Here is a 6,035-nt window from a genome sequence, read left to right on the forward strand (position 1 = left end):
AGATGCATCTGAAGAAGTGAGTTAACTCACGAAAGCTCATGCTCTAAACTTTTCTGTTAGTCTATAAGGTGCCACAGGACCATTCGTTGCTGCTACAGATCCAGACTAACACGGCTACCCCTCTGAAAGCTGATGCAAGTAGTGGAAGAGTAAGATGGCTGTATAAATCTGTATACAGGACACATATTTGCTAAATCTATGATGTTAGCTGTTTATTAACATTTAATCACGTACAAAAATACAACTTCTTTTGTATTTTCTATATACAGGCCATTTTGTTAAAAATGAGGAGAACCACAAATCAGTGCACACCGACTTCTGTTTGACTAAATTCTTATTGCATTAAAATGATGTGTGCAATCATACTATAATTTCATTCCAACCACTGAAATGCTCCCCTTAATTTAGTCAAGCTACTCTAGTTATAAATCACTGTTGTTCTCAGGAAACAAATTAATTTACAGATGTTACAAGTGAAAAGATTACCCAGTAGAGTTCCTTTTTAAATACATATCGCTTACAAACTTTATTAAATAAAAATAATTTATTCCAACAGGCTCTTGCATTAATGACAGAGAAAGACAAATTAGGGAGTGTTGGCTTTATACAGCACTGCAGACTCCTTGCAACTGAATTTGACTGAGTCCTGCTGTGAATAACACAACAAAGCCAGTGTATGAAATACATGTCCGCACCTGCATATTTTTCAGTATTCACTGGTTAGTGCTGGGGCATGCACAATACACAATTGTAGTCACAAGGACCCAAACACAAGGGCTCTTTTCCAGTTGTTTAGCACTTTTGCCACACTCATTTTCAGGGCTAACTTTCTGGTTTGATATCAGCCTGAAGGTGATTGTTTGAGAAAGTGTGAGCAAAAAGGATGTTATATAATGCTTCTGAGCAATTCTTTCCTCTGTGGCAGGGTTCAGAAACCCCTAGCACATGTGCCACTCTTGACACGCGAGCCAAATTTCAGCAGCATGCAGGGGACTGGGACTGGAGCCCCCGCTGTGTGCTCCTGCTGCAACATGGGGCTGGGGCCGGAACCCCTGCTGTGGAGCCCCTACCATGGTACAAGGTTGTGGCTCGAGCCCCTGCTGCAGAGCCTCAGGTGCGTGCTCCTGACGCAGAGTGGGGCTGGGGCTGGGGCTGGAGCCCCTGCTGTGGGGTGTTTTTGGTGTTTTTTGGGACCCCCCCTCCCAGGAGCAGGTGATTATCTGCCCATCTCAGCTTTCACTTGCTTGTTGGAAGTCCTTGTTTTTTTGCAGAGAACAGCCTGAAAATCAGATTCCTGCTCACATACCAGGCTCCATGCAGGACCAATGTCCATTCCAGTACCACATGTCTGGTCCTCTCCTGCTAATAGTTTGAACTAATGCAGGTCTCAAACCTCTATTTCACTGCAGCCTACTTGCCTGTTGGCAGTAGTCCTGATCCAGCCCAGCATGCCATGATGCACACACCAGTCCGTCCCAAAGCACTCAACCCACCCCGCTTCACAAGTCCTATCTCTAGCCAGCCCCATACTCCTGACCTGCAAAATAATACACAAGAACTCCATATCAGAGAGAGATGAAGCAGGTTGCTCCCTGAAGCAGGAAAAGGCACAATTCACCACTCCATTATCCCTCCCCACTGGTCTGGGCCAACTCTTAAAGCCCAGTCGGCCTGCCACAGGGACTCTTGTCAAATGCATTGTTATTCCCCTTCAGAGCAGCCCAGTGGCACTCAGACCATAAGCAGGGGTCAAATTTTGGCAATCCACCTTGGAAAGGTTGCTGACCCCTGTTCTGTGGTATACAGTAGATCAAACTAAGTGACCCCCCACCCCCGCCTTAAAATCTATGATAAAGATCATTCTTTAACAGCCTGAGAGCATACAGAAAGATGGATCAATTGCTAAAAAGAAGGTAGCTTGATGGTTAAGAAACTAATCTGGGACTTTAGAACCACAGATTCAATTCACTGCTACATATTTCCTGTGTGATATTGGGCAAGTTACTTAATCTCTGTGTTTCAGTTCTCTGCTATAAAATGGATGGTATAGCTTATGTCTCATCTACTGAGTTTGTAAACTTTTTGGATGGGAACATTTTCATAGGCTTTGTCTACACTACAGCAACCCGTCGACAGAAGTTACTGTCGGAAGATAACTTCTAACAAAAGTTCTGTTGACAGATTGTGTCCATACATGAAAGTGGATTGCTGTCAATCTGCTCTGTTGACAGAGTGCAGCCAGACTGCCCAGCCACTCTCTCAACAGAACAGCCAACTGGAAGAACAGCATATAGGGCTGCCCGGTGACCCAGAAGCCCTGTCTGTTGCGAGGGCCCCCCTAGCACATCCCCATTGCATTTTGTTGACAGAGCCCGTCAAGAAAGGAGTTCTGCCTCATGTGGGGAGAGGCAGAAAGCTGTCAACAAAAGTGCCGATTTCTGTAAACAATATGTTGACAGAGCGCATTTTTAGTGTGGACGCTCTGCAAGTTTTGTTGACAAAACCAGGGTTTTGTCAACAAAACTCTCTAATGTAAATGTAGCTTTGCTGCATCTGGTTAAGACCAAGCACAATGGGGCCCTATTCTTGGCTGAGGCCTCAAGTTGTTTCAAAGAAATGTTTAGCTTAAAATACAAAACTGCTTCCCCAAGGCCTGATCTTGTACTTCATCAGAACTGATGGCACTTTATGATCATGTAGGAACTCACAGGATCAAATCCTTCAATGGCACTCCAGTGATGCTGGGAATATTTTTGATGAAAGGCTGATGAAATTCTAAAATCTTTAGTTTGACTCTCATCAGAAACTGTGTCTATTTGTCTCAGTTGTTCATTGATCAACCCTGTAGCCTGAGAACAACTTTTCCTATCAGATTTCCCAAGCTGATTTTAACAGCCATTTGCAAAGTGGCAGTGAATTCCACAAACTGTCCAACAATATGTAATGTGGGCATAAGTGCCTCTGACAAGAACTGATGTGTTTGCCCTGAACATCACATCATGCAGAACTAAGTGTGTGTATGATGAGTAAAGGTCATGATTCTTAAAATAGTTAATAGCCAATAGCTCTCTTTTCTCTCTCAGATTCCAGTGGAGATAATGTCACATGCCCCCAGTCTGTTGCACTGTTTTTTCAGATACATCACAACATTCTGATGCCAGCTAGGTTTCCGATGTCCTTGAAACCAAACCCTGGAGCAAGGCAGGGCATCACACTATTTAGTTTGGACACATAGCTCCAATTCATCTGAAACATCTGGATATCTGGGGCTTTTTCCCCCCTTCGTATGATGCTTGCATGCTTAAAAAGGAAGCCTGTATTTAATCTCTCCCCCAAGTACTGTATGTTCTTATATGTGATTTATTCTCTTGACGCTCATTTCCCCAGCAATAATGAATGTGTCTTGTCTCCCTTGTGTTTTTAAGAAATGCACCAATATAAGAGCCTTTAGACCTGACTGCTTTCTGATCCAGGCCTTGCCTTCCCAAAACAAGCCACTGGAAAGGGGAACTGATTGAAGCAATAAAAGGATATGGAGCTCTTAACCTGTACCTGATTTAACAGACCCCGATATAATTGACTTCGGAAATAATGGATGCTGTCTGCCAGCCCCCCAACCCCACCAAATAAATGCCAGAGACTCACCAGAGCTACCACCAAGGCTGGAGGAGCTGCTGGAATGGCTGGGGCTGGTGGGGCTGGAGGGGCCACCTCAGCAGCTGGGGCCACTGGGGCCAGAGGAGCTGGGGTGGCGTGGTCTGCGGTGGGGCACAGGAGCTCTCCTCCCCCAGCCCTGTGTTCATGGAGCATCTCGGCACCCGGGCACCGCTGCCTGCAGTGGCGCTGAGCAGCAGCCATGTGGTGTCAGAGGCTGCTGCCCACCGGCAGGCTGGAAGCGGCCATGCGCTACCTTCTCACAGGTGGCTCGGGGCTGGAGGACCCGCAGGGCTCCTGGTAATTGGGAGAGGGAGTTGGAGGTGCAAGGGGAAGAATGGGGCAGGAGGGGGAAAGGGGAAGGGGGCAGAGGACAGGACTGAGTGATGGCAGGGAAGGTCAGTGCATCACACAGTACAGCCATTCGGATACAACGGGCTTTTGGCATTAACGGACACCCCTTCCCCTCATCAGTCCGTTAAATTGAGGGTTTACTGTATGTCACTCACTCAAAGCCAGACCAGTCTAACCAAACTTTGTGCTTGGGAACAATTTCTAGATCTCTCCCCTCTCACCTCACTGAGCATTTAACAACAAAGTAGTGAGGGAAGGATCTCCCACTGGTTAGTGGGCCTGGGTTCAAGTCCCTCCCCTGCCTTAGCGTTCCTCTGTGACACTAGGCAAGAAGCGTAGCCTCCCTCTACCTCAGCTTCTGACCCACATCCTAGTTCTGTGGTGTCCAATACATTCGCCACTCACCACATGTGGTGAAGAGGACACCACGGTGTGGCAAATCCACCTCCGGAGCTGCATGCGGCTCTTGGAGCCTTTAAATGTGGCTCCTCAGAGACGCACACAGAGTGCCCTCCACCCGCTCTGCCCCACCACTTGGTGGGACAAGCGCTTGGAGGCAATGGCAGCTCCTGCGGCTCTTGCCCCTCCCCCCCACCCCCGCAGCTCTGGTGAGCCGCCAGCATCTAGTTTGCAGTGGGGAGGGGGGAGTGCCTGTCTCTGGGGATGGCTTTGAGTCGGTGGGGGCTGGGGGTGCCTGTCTCTGGGGGAGGGGAAGAGCATACAGTTGAGCGGGCTGGAGGTGCCTGTCTCTGGGGGAGAGACTATTCAGCTGCGGGGGGGTGGGGAGAGATGTGGTGAATATGGAAGGACAAAAACCACAAATGTTGCAATCCTTGAATTTCTATTGGACACCGCTGTCCTAGGTCATAGGGCTGTTGTGAGGCTAAATGCACTGAAGATTATGTGAGACATTCAGCTGACTTTATAAAGCACGCCTTAGGCTACATCTACACTAGGGTCAAAAGTGGATTTGCAATAGGCAATTCTAGCTACGCCATTAGGCATTAGCGTAGCTAGAATCAATGTCTTAGAATCGACTTTCGAACCCAGCTACCTGTTTCTTACACTGTGTAGATCAGAGCTCTTCAGGCTCGTGACAACATCCCTCACTCCACACTATAGCATAGACCACCAGGGTCAATGGCTGAGCCCAGACTGATTGATTTTGCCATGTCTTAACACACCCGGCCAAATCAAACTCCAGAAGACTGACCGCGATGCGGTCGATCGGCCAGTAAGTATAGATTCACCCTTAGAAGTACCAAAGTAAATAGATAAATAGAAAAAAAAGTATGTAAAAGCTGTGATATTCAGACCTCAGTAGTTCAGGTGTTAAATTAGCAATCAACACTACTCAAAAGAGCTGCAGCCATGTGAATTCATTGCGTCATTTACTGTCTCTGTGTACGTACGTATGTACGTACACACACACACACACACACTGCAGACTCTCAGCATTATGAGCACCTTGGGAATGAAGAGTACTCGTAACTCTGAAATATTTGTACCTGAACAAAACATTAGAGTTTTTCTTTCAAAACTTCGTAACTGAACACTGACTTAATACAGCTTTGAAACTTTTCTAAGCAGAAGAAAAATGCTGCTTTTGATCACCTTAATTTAAATAAAACAACAGAAGCACTTTTCTTACCTTGTTAAATCTCTTTTTATTTTGTAGTTTACATTTAACTCAGTACTATGCTGTAATTGCTATTTTTACCTCTGTGGCCTGATTGCATATTTCCAGTTCCAAATGAGGTGTAACTGACCGGTCAGTTTGTAACTGGGGGCAGGGAGGTGATTCTCACAGAAAAATGAACAGACTCAAGTATTATTATTTTATCATTTTATCAACTATAATTGATTAATAGTACAGTAAAATCATCTTGATTGATTAACAAGTTAGATTGGTTAATAATTCAATCACAGAATGTTTTAATATCATAACCTGCAAAGAGCTGCAGGAGATTCATTAAAAAGCCACTTGCAATTCAAGTCTCAGTCTGAGTATCGCTGTTGTCAATAAA

Source organism: Carettochelys insculpta, chromosome 1, assembly GCF_033958435.1.
Source record: "Carettochelys insculpta isolate YL-2023 chromosome 1, ASM3395843v1, whole genome shotgun sequence".
Lineage (NCBI taxonomy): Eukaryota > Metazoa > Chordata > Testudines > Carettochelyidae > Carettochelys > Carettochelys insculpta.